The sequence below is a fragment of the Balaenoptera borealis genome (assembly GCF_965194805.1).
Source record: "Balaenoptera borealis genome assembly, chromosome: 5".
Taxonomy (NCBI): Eukaryota; Metazoa; Chordata; class Mammalia; order Artiodactyla; family Balaenopteridae; genus Balaenoptera; species Balaenoptera borealis.
Genome location: NC_138862.1, coordinates 9176260 through 9202200, shown reverse-complemented (window position 1 = coordinate 9202200; position 25941 = coordinate 9176260). Strand labels below are relative to the sequence as shown.

General features: G+C 48.4%; 1 protein-coding gene and 1 long non-coding RNA gene across 8 annotated transcripts in view; one reads left to right on the top strand and one right to left on the bottom strand.

Moving 5' to 3' along the window:
• Positions 1 to 25941, bottom strand: part of CLDN14 (claudin 14) — a 103635-nt gene that overhangs the window by 16628 nt on the left and 61066 nt on the right. The window contains exon 1 of one of the 7 annotated variants that reach the window (XM_082393579.1): positions 2624 to 3219. The exons of 5 other annotated variants lie outside the window; for them this stretch is intronic. The gene's annotated coding sequence lies outside the window, so the exon portion shown is untranslated. Of the gene's footprint in view, positions 1 to 2623; positions 3220 to 19492; positions 19623 to 25941 lie in introns of those variants that run through there. One more of the 7 variants, XR_014245095.1, reaches the window with a different exon arrangement.
• LOC309629490 lies at positions 3226 to 20720 on the top strand. The gene is made up of 2 exons (XR_014245097.1): positions 3226 to 14958; positions 15058 to 20720. It is a non-coding gene; the product is annotated as an uncharacterized lncRNA (long non-coding RNA).

The window sequence follows — 25941 nt, the reverse complement described above, 5'->3', positions numbered from 1 at the left end:
GTTAATATCGGCCAAGAAGCTACCCTACGGGGCATTTCTATTTTCCTGGCTGGCCCTTGAAAACAAAACTCTCGCTGGCTCCAAAGAGTGTGTTCTCGCAGTGGCAAGAACACGGGAGGGGTCAGTCCTGGAGGGAGGCCAGTGCTGCTTTGATGTATGTGTTTTGAAAACGTTTAAGAAGTTTAGAATGAATTGGGTCAGGTCTGAGATTTCAGCTTGCAGAAGCCCTCATGAGAGCCTTGAAGATGAAACAGTGCCAGATGAAAACATGGGGCCCCTTGTTCAAAAATTATTAGGAATTTCAAGATGGTGACTGCAGAGCATCAAACCAAGCAGGCGCCTTCGCCAGCCCAGGGTCCCACGCGGCCGCGCAGGTGGCAGGCCCATGCAGCCTGGACGCTGAGACTTTCCTCCCTTAAACCAAAGAGTACATCTAATTTGAACGTTGAGAGGAATAAGAGACACTTCTGCAGTGTTCTGCAGAAAGAAAAATATGGTTTCATATGTTTGTTTCTCCTTCATTTAAGTGTAGCCCAGATGCCTCTGTAAATATCTGCCAAGGAGCAGCCTTTGGAAAACAAAGCTATTGCTGGTCTCCTGTGCCCAAGAGAGGCGGCCAACAGAAACAGACCTGGTGTTCTCAATCTCAGCTTCCATTTCTCTCTTGCTCCGGGGAAGCTGTAGGTGTGTGGGTGTGTGTGTGTACCTCCAAGTCCGGGGTGAACCGCTGCCTCTGGGTGGCTTGGCTCTTCACCCCAGAGACTCTGCTCATAGGCACCCCCTGCACCCTGGCGGGGGCCCCCAGCCCCAGAGAGAGAAGAGGATGAGGTATGGGAGTCCCATCTGCTCCCTTCTTGCCTTCACCCCACGGGGGAAGGGTCTCTTAGGGCAAGCTCGGGGCGCCCTCCCAGCAAATAGCCCCCAGTGGAAAGTTCCTGGGCACGGCTGCCGTCGGCTTCCCAGCAAAAAGCCTATGACTCTGGCAGCCGCTTGTCCTGCAGACAGTGTAAGGACTCGCCCCGGAGTGAAGATTATGAAGATCAGCTGGAGGGAGGAATGTTGGAGTTGAAAAGTGCCAAGAATCACTCCTGAACTGGCAAGATTGACTGTCTGAAGTTTTAACAAAGACGTCAGGAGAAGCCTTGAAAATAGGCTTTTAGACTTCTTGTTCTGTGTCATGCAAGATATCCTCTGATATAAGCAAGAAAATGATTTTTTAAAACCAAAAAATTTGATATATTTGATTTTGTTGACCTTTAAAAAAAGACTAACTGGAAAGCAGGAAATATTTATAGTAACATTTTCATGGCACTGAAGGAAGAAACTGTCTCTTCCTTTTTACAGATTTCTCTGCAGCTGCTCAAGAGGCATTGGTCCTATTATATAGATGGATAAGTGAAGCACGGTAAGCTTTAGAGATTTGCAAAGCAGATGGAGCCAGATAAGAATGGAGGCTGGCTTCCGGTCAGACTGATTTTTGGGCAAACAGCTTAGCCGTATGTGACTCACTTGGCCATCTACATCGTAACAGCTGCTTCCCAGAGCTGTTTAGAAGATGCTAAGATAATATATGTATAAACCTGTAAGCCCTGTAAGGAAGGACACCCAGTAAGGCAAGGTGTGTGCTATTGAAGTTTTATCATTATTAGAGATAAATCTGTTCCGACTCCACTGAAGCCAACCCGGCAGGAGACCAGCAGCTGAGATGCTGGGAGAACTTGATGACAGGGCTGTGCTCTGGTTTCCCAAGACTTTAAACTTAGTGATTAAGAGATTTTTGGCCTTGGGACTTCCCTGACGGTCCAGTGGTTGAGACTTCACCTTCCAATGCAGGGAGTGCGGGTTTGATCCCCGGTCGGGGAGCTGAGGTCCCACATGCCTCGCGGCCAAAAAACCCAGAAAACATAAAACAGAAGCAGTATTGTAACAAATTCAATAAAGACTTTAAAAAAAATGGTCCGCATCAAAAAAAAAAAAAAATCAAAGAGATTTTTGGCCTTGAAAGCAGCAGGAATTAAATCTCTCGGCGGGAACGTGCAGCCAAAGGCCCTCCCGCTCATCCTGGGAAGCCCGCAGCAGCCGCTGGGGATGTGGGATTCAAGGTAGTTGAAGGATCAGCTCACGGATCGGATTGCATGGGATTTCCCCTCTTCGGTACCATTTTTTACCCTCACTAAGAGAGATCTATCACTTCCCCTCCCCTTCTCCAGTGTCTGTGTGCGCTGGGGGGAGGGGGAGGGCTGGGGGGAGGATACGGGGGAGGGTCCAGGCTCCCATGTCTGGAGGCTCTGGACCTTCACAGCGCACAGAGGGGCTGTGACAGCAAGCGCCCGAAGCTGACCGTCTCCTGACACCCACAGATCCAGTCCTCCCAGCCCAAGGCCCCGCCAGCGATGAAAGAGTTCGGCCCAAACGCTCAGGAACTGGACTCTGTCCCTCCTGGCTCGTTAGGAGCCTGGCTGTCCCCATACCTGGTGCTGGGTCCCCAGGGCCCCCGAGGCCCAGGTGCCCTCCTGCAGGGGGTGATGCCACCCACCTGGAGAACCCCCGCCCGCACGCAGAGCCCGGACAAACGACGGCCAACCTCAAACCCTCCCAACTTGTCACCTCGCCTCTCACTCACATGCAGAGGTCCTGGCCACCCAGCCGCCTCACCAGGTCCCCGGCTGCTCTGGGAACTGGCTGGGCGCCGGGCGGCGTGACCCACGGACTCCTCAGGGATGCTGCCGCCCTCCGGTCTTCCCTCTTCCACCGACTGGAAGCTTCAAGGCCAGGGCCCTTGAGAAGATAGTGACTAGACAGTTACTGGGTCCTTTGGGAAGGGCCTGCGTGGGCACACGTGTCATTTGGTTGGAGGAGTTAACCATCCAACTGCCCCATGCACAGGATAAGGCCGCTGGGCCAAGGCAGACATTCAGGACCAACCGGAAATGTCATCTCTGCACTTTGGAAACATGCCTGATATATGTGAGCATCGTCATCTCCCCCCTGAAACACCCTCTGGTGACTCTCCCGGACTGACAGGACAAAGCCTGGACTGCCCAGCCGGGGGTTGAAGGCCATCTACGGTCCAGCCCGGCCCGCCGGCCCACTCTCTGCGTCCTCGTTTCTCCACGTCCTTGTTCGTGACCCCCCAGCAGACCGCCCGATTCCTGCTGATGACCCCCACGAATCCCCTCCCGCTGCCCTGCCGGCCGCCAGCCTGCTCTGAGCCGGCCACCCAGCCGTTGTCTCCACGCGGCTTTGCACTTTTGTTCTATTGAGCAACGCAGAGTTTCTCACCCTGCAGGCTGCTGGGGGCTCTGGGCGCAGGCCAGTGAGTTTTGATCAACGTGCAACTGTTTTTTGGCTACAGTTGCAGATACGGGTGGTTGGGTGATGCCTGTCGTGGGGAGTGTGAGCTGGGTGGGTCCTGGGCACAGGTGGAAAAAGGAACCGGTTGCTATTAGTTTGAGATGAGAGACGTCATGAAGAAGGTGGCTTTGGGGGGACGTTCAAGTATGACTTGAGAACCCAGTGGGGCTGGGATTGTTATTCTGAAAGTTAAGACTGCGCACAAGGCTGGCCGAGGGAACTGGGCCATGCTGGGACGCCTCCAGCTACTTCCAGTGTGCTGCGGACCGTGCTGGGATCCAGAATGGCTGAGAACCACAACTAACTTGTCACACACATCTGTCCCTTCCTCATCAGTTCCCTCACGGATGCTCTAAGGGCAGCAACTCGGCTCCTGAGTTCCTTCCGCAGCTCCTCAATCTGTGTGGCTCTGGTTGGTGCTTAGAAAAAGACACAGCGAAGGAACTCAGGTGTGGGCGAATGGCCCTGGGTGTGGACCTGAGCCTGTCCCTGTGTCCCTGGCAACGGGCGTGGGATGACAGAGATGGGAGCATTTTGTGGCTGGGCGTTTGGAGCAGGGGTTCAGAAGTGTCTCTTAAATATCACTGATTGAGGATTGACAACCCAAATCCACAGTTTTATTTATTTATTTATTTAGTCTCTTCTCTGGAAATAACTGTCTTAAACAAGATCCTCTTTAGTTTGGGGTCATTCATAGGCCCTGATCCTCTTCTATTTAGAGGTTTCCCACTATATCTTATATACTAAAATGCACCCACATTACCTATAATTTTATGCTGGGAGTTTTTGAAATTATTTTTATAATTTTGCTTTGGGGATGATTTGGCTACAAGTCATACATTTAATTCACAACTGCCTTTGATTTCTTGATATTGATCGTGTATTCTTGGGCAGTCTTGCAGAGAGAGAAAATGTAAACCCCCAATTCTGGTAAAATATCATGATATTTTTAGGAATACTGCATTTAACAATGAAGTGGACATAATGTTATGTGTTGTACCCTTTTGTTAAAGTTTGATTTTCTCTGGAACAATTCATTCCTATTCTGGGCTGAAGTGTGAAAGCTCCCAGGCCGGTGGCCCTGGCCTGTGGCTCCTGATGGACAAAAGAGCCCTTCCTGGGCCACAGGGCAAAGTCACAGGGACACTCAGTGACTCAACTGAAGTATAAAGGTATCGATTCATTTTAAAAAATTTTTTATGTTTTAAAAAAATATTTTATTTATTTATTTTTTTGGCTGCCCCAGGTCTTAGTTGCGGCACGTGGGATCTTTTGGTTGCGGCACGCATGATCTTTAGTTGTGGCATGTGGGCTCTTGGTTGCAGCATGTGGGATCTAGTTCCCTGACCAGGGATCGAACCCCGGCCCCCTGCATTGGGAGCGTGGAGTCTTAACCACTGGACCGCCAGGGAAATATTCATTCATTGGATATTGCTTGAACTCCAGCACTTGTGAGCAACAGGGTGCTTGGTGAGAAGACAGACGCTGCCCTGCCTCTTCAGGCACGTGGAGTCACCGCACTAGTGACAATTAGGCAGGGAGGCTAGGCTTGGCGCTCCAGCCCTCCCCTCCCACCCAGGACCCTCATCCTTGCTCCTCCCACCTGCCATCAAAGTCCGCCCTTAGATCTTTTTTAACTCTAAGGTATAAATGACTAATAATGGTTTAACATTTTGTCCCTCCCAGGAGGTATTTTTGAGTCTAAGGGATAAAGATTTAATAGTGAAATTTCAAGCACCAATCAGGGTGTAAAGGAGGATTTGGGGAAGGAGGGTGGCGAGCATTTTCCTAACACCCCCAGTCATTTCACTGATTAGGGCAACCTCTGTCCTTATGGATACAATGGAAGCCAGTAGATATTTCAAATTAAATGGCTGGACAGATGGATGGATGATGGACAGATGGATGATGGTTGGATAGGTGATGCATGAATAGATCATCTTTATTCTATCTCAACTGGCCTTTGAAGCTTGATTCATTTTTTTCATTCCTCACAGAGCCAGGCTAGGGTCTGACACACATTAGGAAGTTGGTAGAAGTTTGTAGAATAATGAATTAGTAAAAGGAATGTTATAATTTTCGGTTACTATTTTGGGTCCCCTTTGATTTGAGACACACACCAGCAACTTGAGTCTGAGTGAGTGGATTCAGATATCTTGCTGGGATGGAGGCCACTGTAAAACTTGACCTTGCTCAATTTATCGACAGCATAACCTGTCAGACACACAAGACTTCCATGGAATCCTTTCTGTGTGGTTTCATGTTAACTTTGCAGAGGTCCGACTTTCAGAGAATTCCTGGTATTAATAATAGCAACGATTACAATTGTACTGAACTCATCGTGGGCTAGTTTTCATTTTAAGCACATCACATATGTTTACTAATTTTATCCTAAAAACAGCCCTTTGCTTTAGGTACTACTATTAACACCTGCCCACCAGTTTTATGGATGGGGACATGGAGGCTCTGAGAGGTTAGGTAACCTGCTCAAGGTCATACTAAGTGGTGGAGGTCGGATTTGAACGCAGGCAGATTGACCTCAGCATCTGGGCTCATATCACTACAGAGTCGGCCCTCGCTATCTGTGGGTTCTGTATCAGCAGATTCAATCCACCATGGATCAAAAATATTCGAAAAAAAATTTTCCACAAAGTTCCAAAATGCAAAACTTGAATTTGCCATGTGCTGGCAACTATTTACATAGTATTTACGTTGTATTAGGTATTATAAGGAATCTAGAGATGACTTAAAGTATACGGGAGATGGGAATTCCCTGGCGGTTCAGTGGTTAGGACTCTGAGCTCTCGCTGCCCAGGGGCCCAGGGAACTAAGATCCCACAAGCTACGCAGTGTGGCCAAAAAATAAATAAATAAAGTATACGGGAGTATATGTGCGTAGGTTATATATGCAAATTCTACACTGAGCATCCTCAGATTTTGGTTTGGGGGGGAAGCTGGAACAGTTCCCTGCAGATGCCAAGGGACAGCGGTGTGTGTGTGCCATGCTGAAGGTTAGCTGGCAGCTGCAAGCTCTCCTCGAACCCCCGCTACAGCCTGCGCAGCTCAGCTTCACCCACCCGTCTGCACGGACAGGCGGAGTTGTTTCTGACTCGGCTCTGCCTCCATCTCAGCTGGGTTCAGGGGGCCTGCGGGGAAGCTGAGGCCCTTGCCGGCTTTGCATGTCATAACCTTCAGGCTGCACCGTGAGCAGGGTGGCATCGCTCGCTATCAAACCACGGATCTGCCTTCGTAGGAACTGCCCGGCTGGGCCTGGGACTGTTCCCAACCTTCTTCCGTCTGGGGTCACAGGGTCTGCGTCCAGTGAGGTCCAGAGAGCAAAGCGCAAGGCAGCTGCCCCTTCTGAGACCTGTTTGGAACCACCCGGTGAAGGACAGGGGGATTCTTCTCTACTTATGGGCAATTGGGGAGCACAGGTCAGCCTTGGAAATGAAGCCCCCATCTTTGGTTGAAAGAACATGAGCTCAGGTTTGGTGAGGATGTGGCTGAATGAGTTGATGGACAGCACCTTGTCCAGCACAGGGATCGCCGAAAGACAGTTTCGTCATCCCTTTGTGGAGAGGGCTGTGGTGGGCACCAGGTTGCTAAGGTGCTGGTTTGGGGGCTTGGGACCTTTTGGGGTCCTGGCATTGATGATGACCTTATCTGGGGCAGGACCATCTTGGTGGCGGAGACTCCTTCCCTGCCTGCTGTTGGCTTAGGTGGGACGAGAAGCCAGGACCAGCCCAACTGCAAGCAACGAAGAAACAACCGACCTCAGGGCCATCCCCATCCTGCAAAGGGTGGAGGGGGCGGAGACAGGTACCAGGGCAGGGCCGTATCCATCTCAGGGATGGGCACTCTCATCTCATCACTGAGGAGGCCTCAGGACTTGCTGACCAGCCAGGTGGAGGAGGGTAAGGGCAAGGCCGACCGTCCTTCTCAGACACAGGCTGGATTTAGAATTGGGGGCCTAGGACTATTTTGCAAAAAGATATTTTCTTTAGGAAAATACTATGTGGTGGTGGTGGGATGAATTGGGAGATTGGGGTCGACATATATACACTAATATGTATAAAATAGGTAACTAATAAGAACCTGCTGTATAAAAAAATAAATAAATAAAAATCAAAACAAAAAAAAAGAAAATACAATGGAACTGTCCCACAGACAAGTGAGGTCAGAAGAGGGTGAGAATCTGATCATTTACATGAGAATGTCTGTTAGATTCTGGATTTGAAAGCTCCATATTTTGGGGTTTCAGATTGTACTTCCTGACCTAAAGAATGAATTGCAAAATCAGACTTGGAGGAGTATTACTTTTTCATCAAGCGAGTAGCCTTAAAATTTGGCCAGTATATTAGTTTCCTGGGGCTTCTGTAATAATGTACCACAAACTGGGTGGCTTACAATTACAAAAATTTTTTCTCACAGTTCTGAAGGCCAGAAGTCCAAAATCAAGGTGTTGGCAGGGCCAGGATCCCTCTGGGACTCTTGGTAGAATCCTTCCTGCCTTTTCCAGCTTCTGCGGGTGGCCGGCAATCCTTGTGTTCCTTGTCTGGTAGCTGCATCCCTCCAATCTGTGCCTCTGTCCTCACATGGCACTCTCCCTGTGTCTCTCTCTTCACATGGCACTTTTCTAAGGACACCAGTCATATTGGATGAGGGGCCCACCGTCCTCCAGTCTGACCTCATCTTAACTTACTACCTCTGCAAAGACCCTATTTCCAAATAAGGTCACATTCACAGGTCCCAGTGATTAGAACTTGAACATATCTTTTTGGGGGGTTCAAAATTCAACCCACAAAAGCTAGTGATGTACGTGGCTCACTACTTACTACCATTTCTGTTATGTGGAATGAGACTGATTTTCATTAGGACCAGGAAAATCTCATCTGTCAACAGAGACTTGAATACAGCTTGAATCGACAGAACCAAAGACGCCACAACAGTAACTGCAGCAGTCAAATGCACTTCGAAATACAAACCAAAAGGAAGATGCTCTCCTAATCTTATGCTTTGTTTTGTTTTCTGAAGCTGTCCCTTTGGCTGCCTTGGGACACCCTCTCATCCTGAGATAAATGACAACAAAGTGACATTAAAGGTAAACCAGGTAACTGTCTGGAAATCACACAGCCTACCTTGGAAGAATCCCTCATTTCTCATCAACTATCAATTATAATATTTGCATGTTTCTTGCAATAATCCTTCATAAATGACTAATGTCATTAGTCATTATAATAGTGCTTCATAGTCTGGTTGGAAAGAAGGTCAGATAGATTTTTACTTAGTAAGGACATTTCCAAATAGAGAATAGAAAAGTTAATTGATGGAGAATGTACATAACAGGCAAAAACAGTGGGGAAATGAATTAAATAGGTTCCAATTTACAGTTTTACTTGCAAAAGTGAGGTATATCTTAGTTCAGGCAGGGCCTCTTTGGGCTGTCAGAGCATAAATATGTTGGCTAATGCTAGTCAGCTGGTATAAGAAGTTTCTAAATTTCAAACAACACATTTGTGAAACAGGACCCCAGTTTGACTTATCTGGTGTCCATAATTTAGCTGACAACAATGTCAACAACAGACATTTCAACATAATCCTGTGTTTGCTAATTGCTCTTTTGTACTCTGGACACGGGAAGATTTAACCTTTTGGACGAGATAGATACCAGTAACTTTCTAGCCAAAGAACCAGGGATCATCTGATAAGTGACAACCAAAACATTATGTCTTAAACTATAAAGAGGTCAGAAGAATGGAAAGTGGGCACTCAGAGAGAAATCTGTACACCCAAGTTCATTATTTATAATAGCCAGAAGATGGAAATAACCCAAACGTCCATCGATGGATAAATGGATAAGCAAAGTGTGGTCTCTCCGTACAATGGAATATTATGTAGCCTTAAAAAGGATTGAAATTCTAATATATGCTACAATGTGGATGAACTTTGAAGACATTATGCTAAGTGAAATAATCCAGTCACAAGAGGTTAAATATTGTACGGTTCTGCTTATATAAGGTGCCTAGCGTAGTCAGATTCATAGAAACAGAAAGTAGTGGTGGTTGCCAGGGGCTGAGGGAAGAAAAGTGTGGGGAGTTAGTGTTTGGTGGGTACAGAGTTTCATTTGAGGAAGACGAAAAAGTTCTGGAGTTGGATGGTGGTGATGGTTACACAGTGTGACTGGACTTGGTGCCACTGAACTGTGCACCTAAAAATGGTTAAAATGGTTAAGTTTTATGTTATGAATCTTACCACAATAAAACAAACACACACAAAAAACGAGAGAACGTACTGGTCTGATTTTAGCCCTTCTGGGTTGGGCCACCCCACCCAGTGGTCTTGGAGCAGCCCATTAGTTTACATGTAAGGAACTTCCTTGGAAAAAACAAATGTTCCCAGATATTAATCCACATAATGCTTTCCTCCTATCTCTGGAACCGAGCAGGACCCTATGGGGCCTTCCCGGGACAGATACCCCTCCCCCTTTTCCTCTGCTGTAGCTCCTCTCTGAAGCACCTAGATAACAGTACCTGATGCACATTTCCTGAGTTGTTTTACAGATGCTACAACCACCACCAAATGGAAGAAATTAACTACTTGATGTCCATAAGCACATAGCCCCCAGCCGTACTGGAGCCTGAGGATGGATAAGGTTAACCCCTGTGACACCACCCTGTTACCTCACCATCAACCAATCAGAGGGTTGTACCCGAGCTCATCACATACCCTGTGACTCCCCTCCCTCACCTGGGCTTTAAGACGTCTTCCCTGAAACCCATCGGGGAGTTCGGGCTTTTTGAGCACAAGCTGTCCCGGACCCCTTGTACAGCACCCCACAATAATCGCTGCACTTTCCTTCACCGCAACCCGGGTGTCCGTAGGTTGGCTTTACTGCGCACCGGAGGGTTCGGTACTGCCAGAGATGTTCGGCAACATCCCTCTTCTAGTTAATTCTGAGAGCCACATGCCAAATCCAGATCCCGGCCCACCTGGCAAGATGAACCACTGTCAGAGGATTTAAGGCCACGAGACTGTGACCTTCCCGCAGCAAATGCTTCCTTCCTCGAGGACGCACCGTGGCTGCACCATGGTTACGCCGCTCAGCCTGGGGCGGGCGGGCCCGGCAACCCAGACGGAGGCAGCACGGAGCCGGGATGCCGACTGCAGGACCCAGTGGGCGGGGAGCATCTCCTGGGGCTGGAGAAGACCACCAGGCCGTCCACCTGCCATTCTGGACAAAGGCCCAGCCAGCCCTGGACGCCTCCTAGTCGCGACCCCTTAACACACAGAAAGTCCCCTGGCGCCAGGTGTCACACCTCCGGGGCGCCTCACGCCTTGTCATTTACTAAGTGCTCTTCTACAGACTGTTATTTAATCATGCAGACACCTCGGTGAGGCAGCTATTATCATGGTCAGGCATCTGATCCAGTCCTCACAGCCGGTCAGAGAAAGAGCCGGGCCTCTGATCTAAGCCCGCGATTCTCTCCTCCACAAGCTGCTGGCCCAGTGTCACCAACCCTCCCTCCGGCTGTTAGAAAAGACAGTTGTTACGAGCAACCGGGTTCAAGGTGGAGCTCTGCTAGCGGTCGCCGAGAACCTCCATCGAGATTCGCTGGATGAACACGTGTGGATCTCAGCAAAGTCTCCTGAAAGGTCTTCCCTCCACCCCCGATCCTAGCTTACATCCGTCACAGCTGAGGGACTGGGATGGCTTGGCCGGGGCCCAGCTAGAAACACCTTCAAAATATCTTGGTTGCCCTGAATCAGGCAGCACATGGATGGGAAAGTCAGAGACTCCTGAGACACATTCAGATTCTATCAGGCCCTTTTCCAAAGGGTGAGGAATACTGTTGGATATTCAGTTTGATAAGCTGGGAGGGGTGTTTGTCCGCACTCTCCCCTCCACCTCTGCTTCCTGCCCCATCCTCTCCCGTTTCCACACACGTAGGCACGCACGTGTGTGCACATGCATGCCCATGGACACATGCACACACGTGCAGGCACACACACACAGACCCACACTTTCTCTCAAAATGACTTTTGGCAGCAGCAAAGCCGCATCTTCCCAATTCCCTGTAACTAAGGTAAAAAAGGAGAATAACTCTGAGCCAGAGAAAGAGCTTCCTTTCATCATGGGAAAGCAGGAGCCTGCATGTCCTCACCATTTTCAGTCCCAGATGCTGGTTGGTGGCTCCCCTGGGCCAAATTATCAGGGCCACACGGGGACCACAGGGCACACTTCCAGTCCTTGAACGAGGGACCCCCTCACAGTCTCCTTTCTAAGGCCCGTGTCCTAAAACAAGGCGCTTTCATTGCTGTCTTCGGCGCTTAGTAGTCCGGAATCTCCCTCCTCAGCCAGAGGCCTCTTCCATAAAGAGGTTCGCCAGAACATAAGACCGCGTGCATGAAGCTTGCAAAGGCAGAACGGCAGGGAATGTTCTGTTTCAGAGAGTCCCCGAAAATAAAGAAGGGGGGCCAATGTCAAACTTAACGCGATCGTTTTAATTTCCAAGTGCTTTGGGATTTTTTCATGTTGGTTTCATGGAAATTTACGTCTGTGGTGAAGACTGTTTGCTACAGGATCTTGCTGTGTTCCTTTAGCCCGGTAATAAAAACCGTCTGCCTGAAGTCCTTTTTGGAACAAGAAGGGGTATAAACAAATAATCAAATGGTCATGGAAGACCAGGGGAAGGGGGATGGCTGTTTCAGAAGGAGTGGGTGTGAATCCAGAGCAAGTGCTAAAGGCCAGTATTTGCAGGAGCTGCTGACTTCCAAAGGGATGTGTCCGGACAGTATGAAAACACACACTGTATTCAAGGATATATGGTACGTTTGGGAGGATGGGTGAGGAGGAGGAGGCACCACTCTCTTCCCAGGCCCCCATTTTGTGCTTGGGGTTTTATCACGGGAGTAAGAACGCTACTAGGAAGCACTAACCCATGAGCCCCTGCAGTGGACTGAATAGTGTCCCCCAAACTCATGTCCGCTTGTAACCTCAGAAGGTAACCTTGTTTGGAAACGGTCTTTGCAGAGGTAATTAAGTTCAGATGAGGTCATACTAGATTAGGGTGGGCCCTAAATCTAATGGCTGGTGTCCTTAAAGGGAGAGAAGGGACACACAGAAGAGAAAACCATGTGAAGACAGAGAGAGAGGTTGGGGTGATTGCACCTACACTCCAAGGAATTCTGAGGAATGCCAGGAGCCAGCAGAGGCTGGCAGAGGCAAGGAGGGATTCTCCCCTACAGCCTGCAGAGCCTTCGGGGAGGACGGCCCTGCTGACGCCTTGATTTTGGACTTCTGGCCTCGAGAACTATGAGAGGATAAAGCTCTGTTGCTTTAAGCCTCCTAGTCTGTGATGATTTATTATGGCAGGCCCAGGAAACTCATGCAGCCCCCTTTCTGGCCGGGAATGGTTTAGGCTGGAAGGGATTGGGCATATTAGGACCAAGAAGGTGGTCCAGTCCTTGGCCCCTAAGTTAGGAGCTGAGGTCCAGGGCAGAACTGATCTTGAAATAATAGTTGTTGAGCTAGTTTGTTGTTGTTGTTGTTTGTTTTCCTTCCACCAGAGGAGAGATGGAGACTCTTCTGGGCTCAAGGAGTAAGAAGACAGCCTCAGAGTGACCTTCAGGGTCAGCTCCACGGACAGGCAGGGTCACCCTAAAAGTCCCAGCTGAGTTGGGGGTCTGCGAGTAGAGACGGCTGCCCCCTGACTTCCGATGAGGCAGGGCATGGAGGAGAAGTAGCCAGAAGGACTAGCTTTGGCTTCTGATCTCCAGGAGAGGTTTTTATGTCTCCGGCAAGACAGTGTTCTTGAAGGCCAGGCATTGCAAGAGATAATTTTCAAAATTCTTTTAGCTCCTATTACCACGTACAGATCCAGGCCCAGAGATTTGATCTCTGAGGTTCTTATAATCCAGAACACTCAGGACATTGCGTGCAAGTTTCTGCCACGAGGAATAGGGTGGATGAGGATGAGAAGGGAAGCTGAGGAAGGGGAAGCCAGTGGTCACATAGTTTGCCCCATTCCCCCCAGATTGAATGTTCCAGGTGGGAGCCCAAGGAAGATGAGCTTTTCTTTTGCTGCCTGTTTGGAACCTTGGAGGAGATGACCCCCATCCCAGTACGGAGGCACGTGGGTGTTGGGGAGCCCAACGTGGTTGCAGGGAGATGGCGTGAATGCGTGGGACCAGGATTCCTGGATGCCTTCATCTCCTCTAGAGCATGGAGGGGACCCAGGGATCCTCTTATGTCTCCCACATCAGTGCAGCATGTAACCAAGTTCTGCTGGGAGCCAGCGGCTGTGAGGGGCCCACCTTGGCCAGGGATGGAGTGGACATCCCACCAGACCTAGGGGATCTCCCAGGTGACTTGGTCACACGTGAGAGCTCCCAAGCCTAGGCCCTCAGACCCTCGCCTTTAGCAGGGACTTCCGCTGGCTGCCCAGAAGGCCGACCCAGCCCGCGTGCCTCTGAGCGGATACGTCAGCACACTCACCAGGACCAGCACAGCTGCCCGGCAGAAGGGGCCGGTGCAGGGACGGGACAAGACCCGCAGACCTGTCTCCTCCCCATGGGGACCACGAGCTTCCCTGTGCACCGGCTGCCACCTTGGCTATGAGGGTGGGGAGGAGAGAACCGCACTGATGAGAGCTGAAATCTACCAATAAGTATTTCCTAATGGAGCCTGTTTCCATAGAAGGTGATTGTTCCAACCAGAGGACCCAGAGATAATATTAATGACAAATTAGTCCCCTCTGCTACCCGTGGGAGAGGGGCTCACGTGGAAGAGAACGAAGGAAGTTTTGTGGCTCCTGCACTCCTGAACGGTGGAAGTGAGTCTGAGTTCTCACCACCTTGGCCATGGAAGGATGAGGGTTATGGCTGAACTGTGTCCCTCCCCAAATTCCTGTGTTGAAGCCCTAACCCCCAGCAGCTCAGAACGTGACTGTATTTGGAGATCGGGTCTTTAAAGAGGTGACCAAAGTAAAATGAGATCATATGGGTGGGCCCTAATCCAATATGATTGTTGTCCTTAGACACAGGTTACAGAGAGGACACACAGAAGGAAGCCATGTGAAGACAGAGGCAGAGATTGGAGGCATGCTGCCATAAGCCAAGGGATGGAAAGATCACCGACAATAATCAAAAGCTGGAAGAGGCAAGGAAGGGCTCTCCCCTGGAGCCTTCAGAGAGAGCGTGGCCCTGCCGACCACTTAATTTTGGACTTTCAGCCTCCAGAACTGTGAGAGAATACATTTCAGTTGTTTTAACTCACCTAATTTGTGGTATTTTGTTCCTACAGTCCTAGGAAGCTAAGATACACAACTTTATAGAGATCAAGCTTTCGGAAGGATCTCGCTCCATCTAGGCAAATTTAGAAATGTTTCCCCTGAGGGCAAATTCCTCCGGATTTAGACCACGTGGTGAATTGGGGACACAGGAGGTCACAGGGCACGTCCCCAAGCATCCCTCGCTCCCCCTTCCTGGTTTAAATCATCTGACCTGGAGCCCAAAGAGCAAATGCTTGAGTCCATTCAGGGCTCCCTCCCGTCTGATGGAGAAGGAATCCCGGGAAGGAAGGAAGGGAGATGGCAGAGAACACAGGTTTTCTTTGCTTTCCAACAGGCAGTGGCCCCGAGTCTGTTTTCTTTTCTCTTCCCTTCAAATTGATCTTTCATCTCTCCAATAACTCTTATCTTTCAGCATACTCAAGCAGGCCCAGCGCGAGCCGTGAAATTACCAAACTGCACAGGTTTTGCACAAATCATCTTAAAGACCTGACCTAAGCCCAGGAAAGCCGGAACGAGGCCGAGAAATCATTCCTTATTTCACCTGTCACCTTCACTGCCCCCACGGGGGTCCAAACCACCTCGAGACACCTGTGTGACCCACCCTCCAAAGGCTGAGTTACGAGCTGCGCTCCAGGTCTGCTGCCAGTAGCTTGGATGTTATTCCAGGAGAGCAATGGCTGGGGCGGCCTCGTCAAGGCTGTGGTTTGATTTCCTTTGCTGCTTTCAGGGTCGTTTCGAAGGAAGTGGGTGGAAGTGATGGTACTCCGTGGTGGTGAGTCTTAGTCTTGGCTTGGCCACTGGAGGTGACGGCACAGAGTGGCGTTGTGGACCGGGAGGGGATGGCTTTGTGAGCCGGGAGAAGTGCGAGCAGAGAGAGAAGAAAAACAGGAAAATAACAATAACAACAATAATAATAATAATGCCTTTTCTCTGGTCCTGGAGGATTCAAAGTTGACCTTTCCTTCTCCATGGAATTTTATTTTACATCTCTTGTCTGGATTTAGCTATTAAAGACCAGTGAAACAGCTGATGGGAAAAATACTCTTGGTAGCAGCTTCGTTGAGCAAGAGAAGAGGCTTCTAGTCCTGAATTGGACACGTGCACTTATGTTCCACTGACACCTTGGGAGTATATGCCATGACTGAGCACTGTTTTGGGGATGGAAATGTGATCATGGATAAGATGGAGAGCAAAGCCTTCCTCCGGGCGACCCGGGAAAAGACACAGGTATGGGAAGCAGCTGTAGCATCCGGCAGCCCCCAGAGAGGTGGGATCGCCCCTTAGCAGGATCCTTCGGCTCCATAAAGAGATGGTAAAATGAGCCTCGGTTGTGCCCTGGGACCCGGCTGGCCGCATCTGTCCGGGCAGTGTCAGCCCTGTGCAAACGTGGGCCTCGTGGGAGCTGAAATCCAACCAGGGCCCCACTGGCCAAGCCTTGTTCCCACCCCGGGGGTCACGTCATTTTCCTCTAAGTGGCTCACTCAGCAGGGGCACTTTTTTGCAATTCAGCCACCTGGACAAAGGTGTCTTTTTTGCAATCCATCCTCCTGGATAAGGCACCTTTTTTTCCACTTTGCACAGCTTGGGGCACGTGAGTGGCCCTGATCTGACAGAAGAGCGGCCTTTGTGCAGCTGCTTTTAGGAAATTTCACCGAGGGAGGGCAAGAGAGATGATCTCAAGGATGGGAAACCTTGAGAAGTGTGCGATGTAACACACTGGTTTGCGGGGGCCAATGAACCCCTCAACTCATGGGAAACTAGCCTTTAGAGTTTTCGTGTGAATGGGGCCATTCTGTCTTCAGCTTTCTCCAATTTTGATTTTATAGGGGAAGTCCAGGACTATAATCTAGTGAGGAAAATGGGGGCATCGTGTTTTCTCTTTGAAACGACCCAATGCCTGCACGGGAAGACAAGGCCTGCTCTTACCAATCTCTTGGTACACACAATAACCAGAAAAATCCTTTAAGTTCTGGAGGTGGCTCAGAAACCTTGCCTAAGCACTTGCCAATGTGTAACTGTTTTGTCTTGTTTTGGTTTGGTTTTGGCCGCATCGTGTGGCATACAGGATCTTAGTTCCCCGACCAGGGATCGAACCCATGTCCCCTGAGTTGGGAGAGTGGAGTCTTAACCACTGGACCGCCAGGGAAGTCCCTCACTGTGATAACTGTTTAGGAAACACACGGAAGAGGGAATCAGAAGATGTGCATGGAGTGCAGAACGGGGCAGCCGCCGTGTCTACCCGCTTCCTCCTCCGAAAACTTTGCCCCGTGTCTTCCTTGGACGATGATGGAGGGAAAGGCAGCGACTGCCGAGCTCCCTGGGGCTCCAGCCCGGTCTCAGCCGACTCTTGGCCATCACCTGGCCATCCTGCGCTCCCTAGAGACCTGTCTTCAGCTTCTTTTCTTCCTCAAGCCCCCTGTATTAGTTTCTTAGGGCGGTCTGACAACCACAGACGGGGTGGGTTACAACAACAGAAATGTATTCTCTCACGCTTTAGGAGGCTGGAAGTCCAAAATCAAGGTGTGGGCAGGGTTGGTCCCTTCTTGTGGGTTCAGAGGGAGAATCTGCCCATGCACCTCTCCAGCTCCTGCTGATGGCCGGCACTCCAATCTCTGCCTCTGCCATTGTCCTCTGTGTCTGTCTGCGTGTCTTTTCTCCTCTTATAAGGACGCCAGTCAGAATGGATGAAGAGTCCACTTTTCTTCAGTGTGACCTCATCTTAACTCTGCCGATCGCATCTGCAATGGCCCTATGTCCAGATAAGGTCACATTCTGAGAGTCTAGGAAGGACATGAACTTGGGGAGGGAGACACTGTTTAACCCAGGACACCCCCATCCTCCACTGACACTGAAATCCATGGAACTCAACCCCTAGAATTCCGTGGAATTCATCCGTGGAAGCTCCCAGCCTCACAGCTCACCTGGTCTCTGACTGTGCCTGTTCCCGCAGTTTCTCTTCTTCTCTCCAGAAGAAGCCCTTCTTTTCATATTACGCTCTAAGAAATCCATTTGAGCTTTACCTATTTAACCGTCTAAACTCCTGCCTGTGACTTTTCACCCTGTCTCCTTACCCCCCGTCGCGCATCCCCCCACTGTCAATGTGGTCGCCAGTCACCCCTTGTCCTAGACCCCGCCCTTCTCTGCTCTCAGTCTGCCCAGCCCCGGTCAGGCTGCTCTCCGGCTTCTCCTCCCCGTCCCCTCCTTCCAGCAGGGCCCACCCCCGTCCTCAAAGTGCAGCTTCTGTCCCCTGATGGTGGAGCCAGCGCACAACAGGCCTCAGTTTGCGCTTGCTGCATTGCGTGGGATTCCTCGCCGAGCTCTCTAAGCCGCACTCACATTCCACGTTTCCAGCACCTGAGAGCCTTGACAAACCCGGAAGTTGCTCCATCCCTGACCTGCTCATGGCCTCATTGGTTCGCTGGTGTTTCCCTAACAAGCCATCTCTCCAGCTAGATTTTAGGCTTTTTGAAGACCAGGACCAGGACCTGTCTTTGCTTTGGTCCTCCTGGCATAATCCAGGAGCCGAGAACACTCAATAAGTTTTCGCTTAGAACTTGCACAAATGCAGCCATTTTGCCTTACGGGCCTGGGTGTCCACAGAGAATTACTTATTAGGGGTTGAGTCAGTTTGGGATGTTAACACGATCAGGATTAGAATTTAATTGTTGTATAGGATGTGTTTAGAGTTTCTAAAGGTGGGCCTTGGGTCTGCCTGTTTCAGAGCCTGCAGGATTGCTTGCTAAAAGGTAGGTTCCAGGGCCCCGACCCAGATCTGTTGATTCAGAATTTTAGGAGGTGGGTCCGAGAATTGTGTTTTTAGGTCAGCCCTGGCCCCTGTCCCGGTGATTCTTATGCATGGTAAAGTTGACAATCACTGATCTAGACACGTGGACAATAAATATTGATTCTAGACGGGCTAGCAGAGCTGAAGATAAACTAGTGACTTATTACAGCTCATAGAGCCGGCTGGGGCAAAGCCAAAAATGATTCATTGCTTCCTAGGTGACCAGTCGCTTCAAGGGCCACCGTTGTCTCCCGAGGTACAGTGACATTTCACAAAATCGGGGGCCCAGTAGGAGAATCTGGGGGGGTCTTTGGAGCGACTCCTGGGCAGTGCTGAGCCCAGCCACAAACAGAGTGTACCTGTCTTCCCATGCTGGTTCCCCCCCTGCCACACCCCCACCCCAGGCAGAGAATTAGAGCGTGCTGTTCAGGGCTAATGTTTGTCTTGCTTTTGGAAACACCTCAGGGCAATTCAGGATAGGTTTTCAGAGTGGTGTTTGACTTGGCTTGCCTGTAAAGTTCCCGCTTTTTAGTCTGTTTATTGCAAGTTAGCACACGGCCCCAGATGCGGGAGCCTAACACTAGTTCTGACAGAAACCAGGGGGCAAATGAAATAAAACACGGGGAGGGCTGGAGGGCGCTTCCCCATGTCCGCTTCTTGGCCTGGAGCTAACCTGAGGTCAGGGTGGGCATCGGGCTTTGCAGCCTCCAGCCTGTGCTGCCCAGTGAGGCCTTGGGACTCTGGGGCACATCCAGCCACTGCCTGCCCGACACAGGATCTGAAGGGTTATTTCCCAGGAAGGAGATGTATTCCATTTTTAGCTCCTATTTTGCTTACATATTTTCTCATCTTTTAAAAAGTTCAACTGACTTTCGATAGCTGGTCCCTCTTGATGTTTACTCTCAAGTTTCAATCTGATGTCACATTACATGTGGGTAATAATCACCATCACCGTGCCAGCTATTCCGTTTACATCGTTTCACTTAATCCGCGCAAAGTTCTATGCGGAGGGTATTATTAGATCCCACTTAATGATGAGAAAGCAAACTCGGAGAGATTGAGTGGCCCGAGGTGACCCAGCTATTGAATGCGGAGGGAGCAGGGATAGTAGTTCCAGGGATCACACCTTCTCAGCGACAGGAGGGCTCGCCACTTGGTGATGACCTACCCCAGCCGGAACCTTCTTTCCTTGCCTTGAAGAAGGAACAAACAATGGTTTACTGAGGGCTGAAAGATTTCACCTAAGTCTAGCTCCTAGTTGCATTAAGCGTATCAGCCCAGTTTATATCAGCGAAATGAAAATTGAAGAAAGTTATGGGTTTCTAGTGACATGTCTGCAGGGCATTAAAATACACTGTTAATGGGAGTTTCTGTCCGTGTCACATTTTCACAAAAGTGGAAAGCATGATTGAGATTCACTAGTGTGGGTGGTAGAAAGAGTTTGAAATCTAATCAGAACATAAACAGGACCCTTGGGATGTGGCCACCATCCTCCGATCCAGGGAGGGTCGTGCTGGGTGGAATCTGGGACATTTGGGGCTGAGTGAAACTAAACCGGAACTTGTGGGCTTTAGGGAATGGGCCCACGAACTCCCAAATTTCCTACTTGAAGATCCTTTTCTTACTGTTTCCCTTCCATAGTTTCTACTGCGTTGACATGGACGCAGCTCTCCTGTCCCAAACCCACAGGGTCACTTTGATCGTCAGAGACTTCAGCCTCTATTAATCTCTCTTATCAGCAGCCTGGCCTTCGTTCAAGGACCCATGGTTCTCTCTACTTGAAGGGACACACGGTAGACCCCAGTCACTTGTTGGCCCTGGATGGAGGCTGTTTTTGGTGGAAAGAGGGATTGAAGTGAGAATATTTTAAGACTATGTTACTCAGGCCTTGAGAGAACACTCGAGGATAGGAAAAAAGAGTCCTATGCATAAAAAAAGCCCAGTTATTGATTGAATCCAAGGAACCCCAAAGAGGCTAAGCTATTATTTAAACATGGATCTCAGTTCCTAGAGGCTGGACGAGGCAGGCTGGAAAGGGTTAATGGTAGTATGCAGCCTTGAGTATTCTGGAAAACACCATCTTCTGACTTTTTGCAATGAGCTAAAAGGACTAAGAAGAAACCACCATGAATAATAGTAATTACTCTTCTATTTGCTGCCCATGGTGCGTTTCATGTTTACAGATTTTAACTCTAATATCTGCAGTAGCTGTCGTTGGTGTTATTATCCTAAGTCTGTGTACTGAAAAATAAGAGATTTGACGAGTTCAGTAATTTGTACAAGATTATAAAGTTAGCAATTGGTAGGGCCCAGAAATGAACGAGGTCCTTTCTTCTCTAAGCTGTCTCCCATGAAATATTGTTCTCATCTCTGCTGTGGCCTGATGGGGTATCACATTCTACTACTGCACTAGCCAGAAGGTCAACAGCAATTATGCCATCCCTGTAGTATGCTTCGGGGTCAGTCCCGGAATTAGCAGAGCTCACTCTCAGCCAAGAAAAGAGTATTCCAAGGAAATGATATCTTAGACTTTTTTTTTTCTTTAGTTGGTAGACATTCCTTGAGAGGCTTATGGTATATTAAAGATATATTACTGTGACATCTTGTAAATTTTATAGCTACTGTTTTACACTTATTCAGCATTCCTGATCTCCGTGTGGTATTCACTTCAAATAATATTTTGTGAGTCAGTGTGTAAGAATCAAATGCAAGTTGTACGTTATTTAATGATACGCTAAATGATGATGTCTTTAGGAAAGAATTTTTCTTGAATACCATGGTTGTAGCGTTATCCACTATTGCTTTAAAAGTAGATTTTCTTGGCATTCATAATTAGGATAGTTATAAGAAATGAGTTGTTTACTGTAAAACAAATATCAAATATTTCTCAACTATTAAAAAATCCTTATAATCTCAAAAGCATCTGACTTAAATGCAGGAAAAAGTTCTCAGCTCAGGCTGCACGTTAGAATTTAAAAGCTTCGGACGCTTTTACAAGCTCCAAATGTGTCAGCCTCACCTTTAGACCAATTAGACAAGATCTCTGAGAGGTGCTGTCTGGCTAGGTATAGTTTAGAAAATTCTGCAGGCAATTCTAAATGTGGCCAGTGTTGAGAACTACTGGGCCTAAGCAATAATGAATTTTTAAATTCATGGCGTTAGGTCTGACTAATATCAATGCATTAATGTATCATAAGGGAGAAAGATCTGCATTATGCTTTACAAGTAAGAGTTTTGAATGTAATGCAATTAAAATATATGTGGTGAATATAGTACATGCAATAAGTCAATAAGTTACAGACATAAAGTAGATGTTCAATAATATTACTGAGAAGATGACTGAATGAACATCCTGCAAAGTTTTATATGAAAAATCATATTTTGACAAAACTAAGATGTTATCAATTGTAAGACAGAGTATCACTGAGAAAGAAAAAGTTTTAATTAAAATGTGATGTGCCATATATTAAAATCCACAACTCAACTTCAAAAATGTTCAAAATGTGAAAAAATCTGTCTTATAATTAATGAAATACAGTACTTAAAAATTATTGTTTTTTAATTTTTCTGCCGGCTACTCCATCTGTTATACCACTAATGTCCACTAGATGCCGCTGTGATCTGCTACTTCAGGTTCCAAAAGGAAATCGGAAAACCAATTTTCTGAGTACCTAAAATTGAAACAGTCTGCCCCTTTAAAGACAAAAGACTTTTAAAATCTCATATTTTGAGGGGTTGTTGTTCATAATTTCCCTTCTATTAAGATCCATCCTAAGTATCTCACAAAGTGTAAAATTATTTAAAAAGTGAATTGAGACGTTTTTAAGGCTTGATAGAAAAAACTATCGCTTCCCTTTTATCCGTATCCTTAGATTTCACATCTCGCTTTTCTGCAGCGGGTTATAGAGAAGGGGCAGTAATACTGATGGGAAGGTTGATGTTTGACTTAAATCAAATTGAAAGTAAAATGTGAAGGAAAGAATATGATGTCTCCTGGTTTGTAGCCAGCAGATTAGGGGACCCTGCACACAGGAGTTACTGCTTCCCACACAGGAAAAGCTGGGGATGGGGAGGGGACCGGGGTCAGTGGGGCAGAGCCCTGAGCTTAAACCCAAATGCAACATTAACCGTGGGGATTGACCCAGGGCCTCCATGGCTGAAAACCGGGACAACTTCCCTTATTGGATGAGAATCCCTCTCCCAGCAAAATGATAGAGGCCTTAGGGTGGAAAGGAAGCCTGCAGAAGCTTCTGGAGATATGCTCTGAGCAGTGCGACTCAAACTGTTCCCCATCTCTCCAGTGAGATGAGAACGGAAACTGGGGGTAAACATTTCAAAACACTTTCACAGCAAAATATCAATAAAGTAATGTTATGTCTGTTAAATGTAAGAAAAAGAAATTGGGCTTGTGTTTTGTATGTCTGTTTTTTTACCTCATTTTTCTAGTAATTCAACTTTTCTAATATTTTGCAAAAGTATCGGTCCATAACAGATTGGAAATTTAAAATAAAAAGAGCAGGCTTTCACCCCAGATAGCTTGAGAAGCACTGCAGAAGCCCACCCTGAGCTGCTAAAGGAGGGGACCCCAGAACTATGACCCTACCAACCCCTTAATAATTTTCTAGTGGACAGTACACGCAGAAAAGGGCCGAAGAACAGGAGCACTTGGATTGTGAAGGATAGGATGACTAGAGAGGTAAAAAGAAATCCTAAAACAGCACACCTCAGGGAGCCCCAGCCTCTGAACCCACAGTTGGCAGCTCACCCCAGAACCCCCCCAGCTCTACAAAGGCTCAGAAACCCTGCATCATCACCCCTGAGCTGGTCCCATTGCCCAATGCACACACACACAGCAAATTGACCTTGGGACAAGAGGAACTCAGGGGCTGCAGTGAAAAGAAAATACAAAACCAGTCAGAATTGCCCATATATTATATATTTAGCTTCAGAAGAGAAACGCAGAGAGAAGTCCATGGTTAAATTCTTTCCTGGCTTAATCCAGCCCAAATCAGCGGGCTTTGATGGAAGGGAAGCTTAATGCACCGTCCATGTCCATTTATGGATAATTGAGTTGGCCATTTTGCTTCTCTAAAAACTGCCCTGTTGTATTATCATACTGTCGGTGTCTTTTTTGGAAAGCAATTTGGTAATAATTATCGAGGCGTAAATTGTGACTACTCTTTAACCCAGCTGTAGAAATTCATCCTACAGTGATGCTCTTAAAGCATGCAAAGACACACAATACAATATCCAATACTCATTGACTCTTTGTGGGAGAAAAAAAACACAACTAGATAAAAGCTAAATGCCCTTGATAAGAGACTAGCTAACAGATAGCATCCATAAACTGGACTAGGACACCCCATTGAAAGAGTAAATGCTTCTCAAGGTTCTAATGTGCAAAGAGTTCCAAGATACAATTTTAAGTAAAGGAAGCAAGTTGAAATCCAGTGGGTACAGTATGACCCTATTTGCATAAAAAAGCAGCACATGCACTTTGATCATGCAGAGAATCCTTCCGAGGCTGTATCTGTCCACAGGGGTCACCTCCGGGAAGTGGAGCTAAGGGTTGAGACTAGGGAGAAGCATTTTCATTTCTAATATCACGCTCTTTTATGTGGTTTTGTTTTTTCAAGTAAAAATAAGTATTAATTTAATATGGAACAAAGCGTCTATTGCAGAATATCAAGAGCTACAAGAAACGGCAACAAACATCAGTCAGCCAAAGATATATCCTGAAACGAGGGGTTGCATAAAACAGTCATGCCCTAAAGGTCAGGAGAAATTGGCTGACGTCGACAAAGAAGAAACCACAACTCCTAGATTGTCCTCACCCATGACTGGTGAATATTTTTAGTGACCAGCAGTATCAGCCTGAGGGGCTGCATAAAACCCAGCGGACCTCGTGGCAGGGGACCCAAGGCTCGCAGGCATCAGGGCCACCACCAGGTGACAAAACCCAGAGACAACTGCTCGAGGATTTAATTACGATGTGGACATGGAAAGGGATTGGGGTTGGTTAACTGACTAAAAATCGGGTTGCCTGGCCCGCTTCACAAATAGAGGGAGTGTCTCAGCTACCAGCAATGCTGTTACCATTTGCAAATGGGACACGCACACTTCTTGTTTATTTCTTCCTTGCACAGTGCCAATTCATCCTGATAACACTGGTCTCAGAAATACTTACCTTAAAAGTTACATGTAATTACTACACACCCACAGCCCCCACCACCACACTCTGTACTGGCAGGATGAGAGCTGGGAGGGAGGCTCCCAGCCCGCCTTGGGGCCTTCAGCCCTGCGCTCCTGGCTAACGAGTATTTTCAGCGCTCTCCCGAGGTGACTGTGCTCTGCAAAACACACTGCTTACTCTGCTTTGGGCTTTCTTTCTGCCACTTATTTCATGTTCCAGGTAACAGTTTTGACCCATAGTTCCAAGGAAAAGGTGTTCGGGTGATTTTTCTGGACTTGCCTCAAAGGACGAAGGAAGACTATTATGCTGGATGTCAGAAAGCCAGTTTCCAGGCAGCTCAAGCTGCCTTCATGGAAATGGTGGAGGAAGCAGAGGGTGAAGGTCAGGGAGCTCCTGGGGACAGATGAAGTCCTCTGCAATTGTAATGAGCACCCCGAGCTGCCCTGTGGGCCTGGGAGAGATGACCAAGGGCATGTGAAGGGGGTGTCAAGGCAGAAGCCAGGATGAACCTTCTAAAGACCCCGAGAGCAATCCTTCCTAACTTCTGTGCACCTTCTATGTCATGGCCAGTCCGACATACACTGGGGGGCCCGGGTTGCCAGGAGTGGTGCGCAGGGGGTGGGCAGGCACAGAGACACCAGAGCACTCAGGCTTCCCAGTGCACTTGGAAAGAAACCACATTTCCTTTTAGCCCTGGGCGGGGGGTGGGGGGGTGGTGGGGGGAGGGCAGCCCAAAAGTTACAGCATCACTGAAAACAGTAGCCAGACAGAGAGACAACAGTCTTTTCCAGATCTGCCTTGAGGGAAAATAGCGGGGGAAAGGGAAGGAATACTTGAATAGGACCTGGAATGAGGGGTTCTGAGGGGCCTGTGCGGGACAGTGTCTTCTGAGACAGGTGGGTACCCTTAACTGTGGGGCTTCTGTTTTGCAGAGGGGGTGGGCTGCAAATCTGGGGCCAGAAACGAATTCCCTGGAGGTGGGGGACAGGCTGAGGCTCCCTCCTGAGGACCTTTTCTCCGGTTGGACCCTTCCTTGTTTTATTTAGAGGACTCAGCCTTTCCTCCAAGTAAATATTGAACAAATATTTTAAAACCACCCATTTAAACAGTGGCAAATTGTTATCCTGTCTCCAGCTGGCCCCGGGCACGGCCGCTACGCTTCCTGCCTTACGCCCTGACTTCCTTGGCGGAGCGGGAGGAGCGCCTGCCCTGTGCCTGAAGGCACTTCCGGTGTCGGCCATCTTGGCTCAGACCGGAAGTCCACGGGGAGAGAGGCCTGCGGCCCTACTTTCTGCTACGTTCGGAGAAAGGTAGATGTT